The sequence below is a fragment of the Chlorocebus sabaeus genome, chromosome 23 (genome assembly GCF_047675955.1).
Source record: "Chlorocebus sabaeus isolate Y175 chromosome 23, mChlSab1.0.hap1, whole genome shotgun sequence".
In the NCBI taxonomy this organism is placed as follows: Eukaryota; Metazoa; Chordata; class Mammalia; order Primates; family Cercopithecidae; genus Chlorocebus; species Chlorocebus sabaeus.
Window position 1 is genome coordinate 71001863 of NC_132926.1, and position 14054 is coordinate 71015916.

Consider the following 14054-nt stretch of genomic DNA (forward strand, 5'->3'; position numbering starts at 1 on the left):
ATGGTAAGTACTCATGAGATCTGATAGTTTTATAAGGGGCTTTCCCACTCTTTGCTCTGTGCTTCTCTCTCCTGCTGCCATGTGAAGAAAGACGTGTTTGCCTCCCATTCTACCATGCTTGTAAGTTTTCTGAGGCCTCCCCAGCCATGCAGCACTGTGAGTCAATTAAAAGTCTTTCCTTTATAAGTTACCTAGTCTCAGATATTTCTTCATGTCAGTGTGAGAATGGACTGATAACAGAGATATACAAAGTTTACATATGATTTAGTGGGGCTTGGGTAGTTCAACTATTTAGTGAATACACAGGGAGAAATCACCATGAATTAGTCAAATATTTAGAAGCTATTTTTAACAATGAAAAAGAAAAAATTGGTCTTCATCAATTCCAAGTTAGATATAACATTGATGATCATAAATAATTATGGGATATGAATAACAAAAGTTGCTATTTATTACATGCGTATTAGATGCCAGGTACTTTTCGTATGAACTCCAATTATAGGAATAATTTAACCTCTCATTGGAAGGGTAGGGAGACAAAAACTAAAATGTCAAGGAAGCAACAATTCCTTGTTGCTCTAGGTACAACCATCACCATCATTATTAGTTCACATAATCATTATCATCATCCTCAAGCTGTGATGTTATCACCAAGTCATAGACAAGTTAGGGAAATATTTTATTTTATTTTTATTATACTTTTAAGTTCTGGGATATACATGCAGAATGTGCAGATTTGTTACATAGGTATACACATGCCATGGTGGTTTGCTGCACCCATCAATCTGTCATCTACATTAGGTATTTCTCCTAATGCTATCCCTCCCCTAGCCTCCCAGCCCCTGACAGGCCCCAGTGTGTGATGTCCCCCTCCCTGTGTCCATGTAAAAGACTAATACGTCAAGTTTCAACTGTGAGATAAAATAGGAAGTCATCACAGACTGCAGTAGTCATGGAAGTTATTACAAAGGAAGGGAGCTATGACTTGGATCTTGTAGGCTTTAGATGAACAGACTGAAATAAGAAAATCTTTCCAGTCCAGGAATCCTGCCAAGGGAATCTGTGGAGGCAGAAATGGCTATGTACATGTGGAAAATGTAGGTGTTGAACAGTGTGGTTAAGGTAGAGCATTCTTTATAATGTCCTACGAAGCTCTACATGAGCTGATCATCATCACCTCTCTGACTTCATCTCCTTCCAGTTTTTGTCTCATTCATTCCCATGCCAGCCAGGCTTGTCTTTTTGCCAGTCCTAGAACCAGACAGACATTCATCAGCTTCAGGGCCTTGGCACTTGCTGTTCCCTATGTCCCAAATGCTTTTCTTCTAGATATTCATGTGATTTACTCCAATATGCCTTTCAAGTCTTTGTTCAGATGCCTTCTACTTGATGAGGCCTGTCTTGATCAACCTTGTGATTACAGGCTTCCTTGACACTCCTCATTTCTCTTCTGCAGGATTTATTATGTTCTAAGATCTAGTATAATTTATGCATTTTTCTGTGGTTGGTTATTGTCTCTCTCTTCCAACTAGATAAAGCTCCAGGAGAGTAGGACATTTTAAAATGTATATTTCTGAATTCCCATACCTAGGAAAGTGTCTGGAACATAGTAAGTGATTAATTAGTAAGTGTTGTTCATGAGTGAGATTTAAGACTAGAAAACTACATGGAGATGTTTCTCTGCCAGGAAGACACAGGCAGAGAAACTCAGCAAAAGTGTTTGACCCAGAGAGTAACATGAATAAGGTATGCTTTAAGGAAACCAATCTGGTAGTGGTATGTAGTTTGGATTTTTTCAGGAGAGAAACTATATTAGTGCTCTGGAAGTGAAGTGATCTGAGCTTATAAAAGAGTATGGCAATAGAATTGCAAATAAAGTATTTATTTTAAAAAAAGGTATTTTAAAAGGAAGACTATTCATATTTAGCAACAGATACAACATTAAAATTGAGGATATAAGAATGAAGTGGGAAAATAGAAGGTTCTGACTTTTCTTCCCCTTATTCTCCATTATTTTCCTTCTCTGCCCTGCTCTATGGCATGGAAGGTTGACCCATGGGAACTGCCTCACCTGGGCTTCCATGTCACCTGGCTTCCAGTTGGGTTCATTGAGTGGGAGGAGCAACAATAGAGTGGAGGGTGGAAGGAGATAAAGATGGGAGTCTTTCTTCCCCCATTCTCCCTACTTTGGATCTATGCTCTGGCAATGACTATATCCTTTTATAAGGATAGTGCTATTGGGTGGTCCTTTCTACACAGTTCAAGGTCTCATCAAGCTTCTGATCCCTGACCTTTTATTTCTAGAGCTATTAAAAGCTTCCTACTATTGACAGTCTCCAAATCCATCATTATCTTTAGTTTGTTTCTGCAACTTGCCCATACATCTAAAAGTAGTTTTTTCATTAAAGATTCTTAAGTTGGGCTGGGTGCAGTGGCTCGCGCCTGTAATCCCAGCAGTTTGGGAGGCCGAGGTGGGTGGATCACCTGAGGTCAGGAGCTTGAGACTAGCCTGACCAGCATGAAGAAACCCCATCTCTACTAAAAATATAAAAATAGCTGGGCCTGGTGGTGCATGCCTGTAATCCCAGCTACTCGGGAGGCTAAGACAGGAGAATCGCTTGAACCCGGGAGGCAGAGGTTGCAGTGAGCCGCAATTGCGCCATTGTGTTCTAGTCTGGGCAACAAGAGCTAAATTCCATCCCCCCCCCCAGAAAAAAAAAAAAAAGATTCTTAAGTTGAACCATGTAAGGATTCAACTATTTACTTCTAGGAGTATGACTGATGGAGAGGGGAAGAAGTTAAGATTGACTGCATACTTTCAAACCTAAGAAATTGAAAAAAAAAAGTCACCTTTAAGAAAAAGAGGAAAATTCAGAAAGAAAAATGTAAATTTTGAGAAACGATGAAAATTAACTTTGAAACAGCAGAAGTTGAACAAAATGGCAAAATATCTAAGTGAAATGTTTGTTTGTCATAAAAACTAGACATATTAGAATAAAAGTTGATTTCATCATCAATTAATTAAGTTCCCAAAGTGAGTCAGATTCAGGTTTGATCCTCATTGAAGTTTGAGTATAACTGAGATCTTTGAGTTAGGATTGATGAGTAGTGTGTAGCAGGGAGTATAGATTGCGAAATTCGGAAGGCCAGGAACTGAAATCCTGTTTTCTAATTTAGGACTTGAAATGATAAAGTGGAGATGGGCAAGAGGCCAGAGAAGGAGAAGAGGGAACTCAACAAGTAGAGCATGGAAAGTGTCAAGAAGGATGAAATAAAAATTCAAATATTATAGACAATATCAGCTATATCCCATGAGAAAAATACTATTTATATTCTTACAAAATCAGAATATAGATTAATTTATAATATGAATTATGTGACATAGTGTCACAGGATCCTTGGAGTATCTCTTCTGGCCAGAAACTTTGCCCAAGTTTTGCTTGGGCCTGCTGGGCTTGTTCTGCCCACTTGGCCTGGCAGACTGCTCTTGGCTCACGGTACCAGCCTGGATCCCACACCTGGCAAAAGTGAGCGGAGTGGCAAGGGGTATGTTAGCAAGTGAGCATGGGGTCTGGCCACTATGCACAGCCAGGTATGCCGGTTGTGGCAGGGTGGGCAGCTTCAGGTGCTGACATGGGTGTCAGCTCCCTGCAAGGCTGTGGCTGGACCACGCGTACTGCAAGCAGCTTCTGTGGTTGGCACCGGGAAATGCAGTGGTGCCTGGAAGCTTGGAGATGCCAGGAACCGCAGAGCCCAAAAGTGGGTGTCACAGCCCTGGCTCGGGGAGCTCCTAGGTCTGGGCTTCTTGAAGGGCCACAGCTTTTCTCTCCTCTCTTCTCTCCTTCTTGTCACTTGCAATGTGGTGAGCAAGGGGTGTGTTTCAGCCCTGTTTGTGTTACAGCTCTTTCATTCCCACCATTTGGCAGGTCCCGAGTTCTTCCCTCAAATCTAGGAAGAATGAGGTACATGGACAAGTGGAGGGTGAACTGAGCAAGGCAAAGAGGTGCTTTATTGTGCGACAGAACAGCCGAGAGGAGACCGCAGTGGGTAGCTCCTTTTCACAGGCAGGATGTCCTGACGTTTGTTCAGCTCTCAGGAGAGAGGAGACCCATAGGGGTAGCTCCTGTCTGCAGGCAGGTCATCCCGGAGTTTGTCTGAGTCGGCCTGAGTCTGGGGTTTCTGTGGTCTTCAGAGGGGAGGAAGTGCATGCTGATTGGTCCATGGGTGGCCATGGGTGGGACCAGAAAAAGCAACGTAAGTTCTCACTTCAGTCTGGGGATCTGGCAGCCCTGCTCCCAGGCTTCAGGCCGTCTGACCTTTTCTGCCCAGTACCCTGTCTGCCTCTGGGGCCACCAACCTGCCATCCTCAGCCCCCAGGCTGTTTGTGCCGAGGGGCACTACCTGCAGGCCCTTGCAGAACCACACTCAGCACCCCTGGGCCTCCCTCTCGTGCCTGTCGGTGCCCAAGACAACAGGGGGCTGGCTTGTCTGCGCTGCCCCGAGTGCACACACACCTAGCCTGGTCTTGACAGCACCTGGGCTTGGCCACAACTTTGGACTGAAATCGGAGTGGGTGCTGGGAGCAGGGAGAGGCACTTCCCAGGCTGTGCGGACGTGGGGGCTTCCCGGGCCACTGAGAGTGCAAAGATGCCTGGGTCTGAAGCCTTGGTGGGGTGGCTGGCTGCACCTGTACTCGAGAGGGCAGGACTCCTGCCCCTCCAACTTGGAAGGGTACGGGGCTTCCGCCTGTTCCCAGCTCCTGCCTGCTACTGGGAGTACACAGCCCTGACTGCGCCTCCCACCCCACTGCAGCTGGCATCCTGGCAGCAACCACTCCAGATGGGCCGCTGCTACCATCAGTAGCTTAAGGCCATCACTTGTTTTGTCTGTGAAGACCTAGTTAAAAAGCATGGACTTAGAAGGGCGAGATTTAGATACATCTATTTGAATCAGACAAATGTAGCCTGACACATATATTTCTTAGTAGGGATGATCTTGCAAATGAGAGATATATCACAATTTGTAATTAAATTTCACCCACCCAATCAGGGTTTGAACAGGTATTGTCAATATTTGCCCTTGTGACTCTATTTTCTAACTTCCATGGTAGGCTAAGCGCTACCATTCAACAAATACATATTGGAGAATTTCAGGCTCTATTCAAGAATAAGACTATAAGACCCCTGCTCTCATGGTGTATATATTATAGTTGAAGAGACACAATAACATACAAGAAGTCACAAAAAAATAAAAGGGACTTACAGATCATGATACAAATGATTAAGAAAACACAACAATATGTGACCAAGAGTGATGGTGCTCTCATAGGGAGTGTTAGATATGCCTGGAAAGGAATTTCAGGAGGTGACATTCAAATTGAGTTCTGAATAGTAAACCAAGTTGTAATATTAAGGAAGAATATTTCAGGCCAGTGAAAAATAAGTATAACTAACCTGAGGCAGGAATGAGTTTAGAATGTTGGATAAATAGAAAGAAGGCCAAAGACTTGAGCAGTGTGAATGAGAAGAGTGGTAGAAGATGATATAGATAAGATAAATCATGTAGATTTGTATGTCAAGTAAAGCTGTTTGGATTTTACTCTAAGTTCAAGGAGAAACAATTGGGGAATGTAAATGGATAGTCACTCTTTGTGCTCTTTGGGGAATGAATTGTAGGGTTCCAAGTGTGGAACTAAAGAGATCATCTAGGAGACCACTGCAATAGTTTAGGCAAAATATGGCTTGTGGCTTGGGCTGGAATGGTAGTAACTGAGATGGAAAGGAGCACATAGATTCAGGATGTATTTTGAATCTGGAGCCATAAGGACTTGGTGATGGATTAGACATGTAGGATAAGAAAAAAGGAGGATTCAAAGATGATACCAGAGGATTCTTGGCTTGAGCAAGTGGATGAATGTGATGGTAATTACTAGTATGAGAAAAATGGAGGAGAAGTAAGTTTCAGAGATGTGTTGGGGGTTCCTAAGACCACTCTTATGTTCCATGATTTGCCATAAGGACTTCCCAAAATCAGATGAGTTATTATCATCACTCATGGTGGTGATCTATTACAGTGAAAGGATACAGATTAAAATCAGCAAACAAAAAAGGAGCATAGGGTATGGCCTAGGAGAAACCAGGCATAGGCTTCTACTTTTCCTCTCCCAGTGGAATTACATGAACAGTATTTAGTTCTCCCATAAATGATGTGTGACAATACATATAAAGTATGGGCAACCAGGGAGGCTTATCTAAGCCTTGTGTCCAGGGTTGGACAAGTTCATTCACATAGTCATGGGGCACCCACATGGCTGACCTTGGTTATTCAGTGTCCAGCCTCCACCCTTGCCCCACCAAGTTTAGGCTGATATAGCATGTCCCAGGGCTCCAGGTATACAGAGACACTCTTATTAGGCAGAATATTCCAAGGACTCCGAGGTACCTCCCAGGAACCAGACCTGAAGATCTTTGAAATGTGCAGGGTTTAAGCAGTCCAGGTCAGCTGAGTTAACCCTTTAATACACAAGGGCAAAATCAAGAGTTGTGGTTTGGCAATTTTAAGTTTGAGATGCTTCTTTGAAATCCAAAAGGAATTGTCAGGGGTTAGTAATAAAGTTTTTAGTTTATAAAAGGTATTTAAAATCATGAGAGTAGGTGAGATTATCCCAGGAGAGTATCTAGGTTAAAAAGAGAAAAGGGCCCAGGACGAAGATACAAGGCTTTCCAGTATTTGGAACCTAGAGGAGGAGAATATGAGAGCAAAGAAGAAAGAAGGAAAACTATGAGATTACATAGTCACAGAGCTAAGACAAAAAAGTGTTTTAAGATGGGCGAAGTCAACTGTATTGAATGTTAATGAGGTTTTTTTTTTTTTTTTTTTTTTTCAAGACAGAGTCTCACTCTGTCAACCAAGCTGGAGTGCAGTGGCATGATCTCGGCTCACTGCAAGCTCTGCCTCCTGGATTCACACCATTCTCCTGCCTCAGCCTCCCGAGTAGCTGGGACTACAGGTGCCCACCACCATGCCCAGATGATTTTTTGTATTTTTAGTAAAAACGGGGTTTCACCGTGTTAGCCACGATGGTCTCAATCTTCTGACCTCATGATCTGCCCACCTTGGCCTGCCAAAGTGCTGGGATTACAGGAGTGAGCCACCGTGCCCCACCCAAGATGTTTAAAGGTGAAAAGTGGAAGGTCACGTGTGCTTGTAGTTGAGATTAATCCAGTGAAGAGCTTAATCTAGACATTGATGATACAAAAGTAAAAATTGGTAATTATAGGTGGTGGTTCCTTGGAAAGACGAGAAAGCATAGAATTTATCACACAATTCTCATATTGTGCAGGAGGCAAGGCAGGAAATAGAGTTCAGGACCCGTGGCTTTGGTGCCAGAGAAATTAAAGGAGTTTCCGTTAACTTGTTTGTTATCTCTCAGGGAAGAAAATTCCATTTCAGATTTACATATTTTTATTTTTTCCTTAGGTCTGGTCAACATAATTTTCCTAATTTAAGGACAGTAGTGAGAGAAGAGAAGAATTATTGATAGGCAAAATGAGAGGAATTGATAGACTTGAACAAAGATCTTGATTATGTGTTGGGTGTAAAAGACAAAGCAAGTTGGAAGGATAGGAAAGTGTTGTTTTAAAGGTACTACGTTTATTTATTTAAATTTATTTTTTATTTATTTTTTTTTTTTTGAGACAGAGTTTTGCTCTGTCTCCCAGGCTGGAGTACAGTGATGCAATCTTGGCTCACTGCAAGCTCTGCCTCCTGGGTTCACGCCATTCTCCTGCCTCAGCCTCCTGAGTAGCTGGGACTACAGGTGCCCGCCACCTCACCCAGCTAACTTTTTGTATTTTTAGTAGAGACGGGGTTTCACCGTGTTAGCCAAGATGGTCTCGATCATCTGACCTCATCATCCACCTACCTCCACCTCCCAAAGTGCTGGGATTACAGGCGTGAGCCACCACGCCTGGCCTAAAGGTACTACCTTTATTATTTCGGTAGTAAAGTAGCTGCATTTGACAACCAGGTCCAGAATGTGTTCATGGAAGTGAGTGCCCAAAATTGAGCTAAGAAGAGATCCCTAGGTATAAGGAGGTGATAAAATCTAAAGAGAAAAGATTTAAGATAAATCAGTTATGTGTTTCCTCAGGGTGATGACAGGATTTGAAGATGAAGGAAAGGCCAAAGGCTTTAATAAATAATAAGTGAGAATGACTGAGAAAGGATTGGAGGTGAGGTTTAACAAGAGAAGAGAAGAGTAATCTAGAAGTGGCGGTGGAGAAAAACGAGGATCCTGATGCCATCTTAGGGTCTTCATGTGCTTGGAATATTGGAAAATGATTCAATTCATGGAAGCCATCTTCCCTGGGAAAAACTAAACTGTAGTAAATTATAAGCACTGAGGAAATTACAAAGTAAAGATTATGAAGATATGAGTTTATTAATCTTGGAATGGGAATTCCTAAAAGATTGAGTAGTGAGAGCAATAGTGGGAATTTGGATTAAGAAAGAGAAATTGCATAAAGAGGGAAGTAGGGAGAATACAGCAGTCTAAGAGCTTACTTGGCAGACACCAAGGAAAACAGGCTAAGGATCTGTGGACATATCTGACTCTCAGGTAGCCAAGAAAAGAACTGATGTTATCTTGGTGAGCATGAAACTCAAACATTTAGAGTTTAATAGCATTCAGGAAGAGCCTCAAAAGAAATATCCCTGTATCTAATATTATACTTGTAGTCACTATTGAGATTATTGTATTCAGAATAATGTTACTAAACTGTCAATATGATTATAGTATCTTCTTTTCTTAAAAAGAAGTTCAAGCCACTAAATCTTGAATGAGTAAAGAAGGAGGAAGAAGAAAGAGTAGTTTTTGGATAAATATAAAGGAGTAATATAGAAATGCAGGTATGTTTAGGAAGATGGACAGAGGGAAAAAGAAGAAAGATTGAATAGATATGTAAACATATTTTGAAGAAGAAAGGAGCTGTATGCTATTAATAGAAATATCAACAAGAAATAAAAAAAGTCAAACCAGTGTTTTCTTTGTTTCTACCAGTTCTACCCCTTCTGGCTCTAAATGCAAGAGAGTTGTAGTACAAAACCATAGTATTTTGTGTCAAACAGACAAATCTGAATTTGAATAATGGCTCTACCATATACTAGCCGTGACCTTAGACAAGTCACTTCACCTCTCTTAGGTATATGTTTTTCATTTACAAAGTGAGGTTGACCATCTGAACCTCTTAAGTTGCTTTGAATATTGTATGAGAAAACATGAGGAAGTACAAAACATGATACTTGACACATGGTAAATGCCCAGCAAATGTAGATTCTGTCTTTCTTTTTGATTGCTTTTTTTTTTTTTTTTGGTTACTTTCTTTTTATTACTTTTCTGATAATGATTTCTAGTTTTCTTGAGAGTTTCTGCTTCTGCCTATCAAAATTCAGTATCATCTTAGACTTTGTTCTTGAACTCCTTCCCTTTGATGATTCATTTTCTCATTTTGAAATCTGTGATGTGTGCATTGGTGGTTCAGTATTTTTATGGGCACTTGAAACCTCACAGTCTTCAGGATATTTTACTTGAATGTTAACCTAGGTAAATTTAAACGTATTTTAGAGAATTAAGTTACTTATTTGTTACCACATGCAGCAAAACATTTATCCAAGTTTCATAACTAAGGGAATTGGCCTTCATACCCAATCTGACTTCAGGCAGTGGGCTGTTGGCAGAATAACAAGAGATTTGTTTTTTAAATGAATCATACTCTGTCTCACCTCTAAGTCTTAAAGTGCTTTGGAATGAATGTATTCTCCCTTTGTCTAGTGGTAAGAGTTCAAGCAAATCACTTTAGGCCTCTGGGTCTCAATTACAAAATGTGATGGTTATTCTAGCTCAATATATATATGATTCCGTGACGCCTAGGGAAATTTCACACTTTTCTAGAGGCCACAGCTGGTTTGTAGTAGATTGAGGAAGAGAACCCATATCTTCTAGCTCAGAGAGCATTGTATTTTGCCATATGCTCCTGTTAACCACGGGAAAATAATGTCACACTCTTACCAGTGGTAAATACGTACAGGTCTGCAGCAATTTGGTTCTTGCCTCCTAGGAGGAAATAATTTGACTGAAGGGCATAGGCAGAGGAAGAGATTGAGGCAAGTTTTAGAGCAGGAGTGAAAGTTTATTAAAAAGTTTTATAGCAGGAGGAAGTGATGGAGCTGAGCTAGTGTGTCAAAGGTACCTCTATGGTTTTCCTCACGTTCTTGAATTGGGAAATGGCCACTGTTAAGTTGCAATGGAGATAAATCCCAGGAACCATGATTTGGCGTGTCAGGATTTTGAATTCAGAGTTTAAATTCTCAGAGCATTCTCTCCAGGAAGTATTTTTACAGTATCTCAAAGACTTCACTTGACTTCTTGATCCTGCATAAACCCAAGGAAAAAAGAAATGGTTTGCTCCAATTCTAGATCACATTCTTCAAGGTCAAAGTCTGGATCACAATCTAGTTCTTGATCAAGATCAAGATCTCATTCTAGAAGGAAGCAATACAGTTCTAGGTCTCGTTCCAGAACATATTCAAGGTCTCGTAGTAGAGATCGTATGTATGCCAGAGATTATCATCGTGATTACAGAAATAATAGAGGAATGAGACAATCTTATGGGTACAGAGGAGGAGGTAGATATCATTGAGGTGGTTATAGACCTGTCTGGAATAGAAGGCACTCTAGGAGTCCTAGATGAGGTCATTCACGTTCCAGGAGTCCAGAAAGAAGATCTGTTTCTTCTCAAAGATCCAGAAGCAGATCTTACTGGTCATATAGATCTTCTAGGTCTCCAAGATCATCCTCTTTTCCTTCTTCATCTCCATATAGCAAATCTCCTGTTTCTAAAAGACAAGATGAGGGTCTCAGGAAAAACAAACCAAAAAAGCTGAAGGGGAACCCCAAGAAGAGAATCTGTTGAAAAGTAAATCACAGGAGGAACCGAAAGATACATTTGAACATGACCCATCTGAGTCTATCAATGAATTTAATAAGCCATCAGCCACATCTGATGATATTTGGCCTGGCCTTTCAGCTTATGATAATAGTCCCAGATCACCCCATAGTCCTTCATCTATTGCTACACCACCTAGTCAGAGTTCATCTTGCTCTGATCCTCCCATGCTCAGTACAGTTCACTCTGCAAAAAATACTCCTTCTCAGCATTCACATTCCATTCAGCATAGTCCTGAAAGGTCTGGTTCTGGTTCTGTTGGAAATGGATATAGTCAATATCGTTCTTCTCAGAATAGTCCAATTAATCACATCCCTTCACGAAGAAGTCCTGTAAAGACAATTGCACCACAGAATGTTCCAAAAGATGAGTCTAGGGGCCATTCCTCATTTTATCCTGATGGTGGAGATCAGGAAACTCAAAGACTGGGAAGTTCTGAAAAAGGTTCACAGATGAAGAGTCTAGGGTATTCCTGCTTGATAGGGGTAATAACAGCGATAAAGAGGCTTCAAAAGAGACAGGATCAGAGAAACGGAGGGCAGAGGGAGAATGGGAAGATCAGGAAGCTCTAGATTACTTCACTGATAAAGAGTCTGGAAAACAAAAGTTTAATGATTCAGAAGGGGATGATATAGAGGAGACAGAGGATTACAGACAGTTCAGGAAGTCAGTCCTCGCAGATCAGGGTAAAAGTTTTGCTACTGCATCTCACTGGAATACTGAGGAGGAAGGACTCAAGTACAAGTCCAAAGTTTCAGTGAAAGGCAATAGAGACAGTGATGGATTTAGAGAAAAAAAAAATTGTAAACTTAAACAGACTGGATATGTAGTGGAAAGGCCTAGCACTACAAAAGATAAGCACAAAGAAGAAGACAAAAATTCTGAAAGAATAACAACAGTAAAGAATGAAACTCAGTCACCTGAGCAGGTAAAGTCTGAAAAGCTCAAAGACCGCTTTGATTACAGTCCCCCTCTACACAAGAATCTGGATGCATGAGAAAAGTCTACTTTCAGAGAGGAAAACCCACTTAGGATCAAAATGATAGCGAGTGATTCTCATCATCCTGAATTCAGACTCAAAATGGCACGCGTTCCTCTTGATGATTCTAACAGACCTGCTTCCTTGACTAAAGACAGGCTGCTTGCTAGTACACTTGTCCATTCTGTCAAGAAGGAGCAAGAATTCTGATCCATCTTTGACCCCATTAAGTTGCCACAGGCCAGCAACAGCACTTCAGAGTCATTTATTCAACACATTGTGTCCTTAGTTCATCATGTTGAAGAGCAATACTTCAAGTTAGCTGCAATGACTCTAAACGAGCAGTTCACTTCGCATCAGAAAGCCACTGAAGAACATAGTACTCGACAAAAGAGCCCTGAAATACACAGAAGAATTGACATCTCACCAAGTACCCTGAGGAAGCATACCCGTTTAGCAGGGGAAGAGAGAGTTTTTAAAGAAGAAAATCAAAAGGGAGATAAAAAATTAAGGTGTGACTCTGCTGACTTTTGGCATGACATTGATCGCTGTAGAAAAGAAAGAAGAACAGGGAGATTCCAAGGGCTCCAGGGAATCCAGTGGATCAAGAAAGCAGGAAAAAAACTCCAAAAGATTACAAGGAATACAAATCTTACAAGATGAGAGTAAACATAAAAGTAGAGAGCAAGATCATTCTCGATCTTCATCCTCTTCAGCATCACCTTCTTCTCCCAGTTCTAGAGAAGAAAAGGAGAGTAAGAAGGAAAGAGAAGAAAAATTTAAAACTCACCATGAAATGGAAGAATACTCAGGTTTTGCAGGAATTAGCTGACCATGAAGAACCTTTTTTCGAATTAGAGGCAGAGGAAGAGCCAGAGGAGTTTTTGCTGGCACAAATACTGGTCCAAACAACTCAAATACTACCATTCAAAAGAGACTGAAGGAAGAGGAATGGGATCCAGAATATACCCCAAAGAGCAAAAAGTACTTCTTGCATGATGACAGAGATGATGGTGTGGATTATTGGGCCAAAAGAAGAAAAGGTCGTGGTACTTTTCAATGTGGCAAAGGGTGCTTTAACTTCAAAAAATCAGGTAGCAGTCCTAAATGGAATCATGACAGATACCAAAGGGATGGGATTGTTGGAGATAAAGAAGAGACCATGGAAAATAATGAAGAAAAGAAGGACAGGTGCAAGGAAGAAAAGGAATAACAGATATGAAGTAAGATTACAACAGAGCAGAACTTGCACCCACCATTTTTTTTTACTTGATTTTTGTTTTCGAATAAGAATGTAAGCATTTTACTTAAATTTTACTGTTTGCAAGTAGTCTATAGAAATTTTGTTTTAAGTCTTCAAATATCTTGAGAAATAGTAGACTGTATGTTGAAAATTGTACTGAAATAAAGTAGAAAATTGTTACGTACCATATTTGTAACTATCAACTTAAAAAAAAAACTTTTAACATTTTTGTTACATGCATTGTAATTCTGCTTTGTCTATAAGATATGGTCAAGCACAGCTCTGTGAAAGTTCTGATTCTCTGCCTTCCCTGTTTGTCAATGTTTTATTCTGAAGTAAACATTAGCTCTACATATAAATCCCAGAACAGAAATTGTTTATAGAGACTACACTAATTATTTTAACTGTATACATCTGTTTAATTTGAAGACACTACATTGTAGGGTGACTAATTTTTGAAGTATACCACAGACAAAAAGTTGTTACTTTGGTAAACTAAGCTCATTTAACACTTGAGCAAATGATTAAGGAGGAATAAAAAAGCTTTGTCAGTAGCTAAAAAGTACAAGCTATTAAAAATTAGATTGAAAAGTTTTAAGAAAATGTTATTTTTACTGAAAGCAAGCAGTGGCCTATAAAGAAGATTCTTAGGAGCTTTTTCTATTTGCGTTCAAAACTGAGTGTTCTCTTTCTATTCCTATTTGATAGTTTGAGTCATGGTCTTAGATATTAGCTATTTGTGAGAGGAAACTGGTTTGTAATAATACCGCAAATAGAAACCCCATTTCTACTAAACATCCTAGTTTTAAACAGAAGAAAAACTGTA

The 14054-nt window shown here is 40.4% G+C and overlaps 1 pseudogene; it reads left to right on the forward strand.

Annotated features, from left to right (window-relative positions):
* The first annotated feature begins 10457 nt into the window (after positions 1-10457).
* On the forward strand, positions 10458-13307 carry LOC103244321 (bcl-2-associated transcription factor 1 pseudogene; annotated as a pseudogene).
* The last annotated feature ends 747 nt before the right edge of the window (positions 13308-14054 follow it).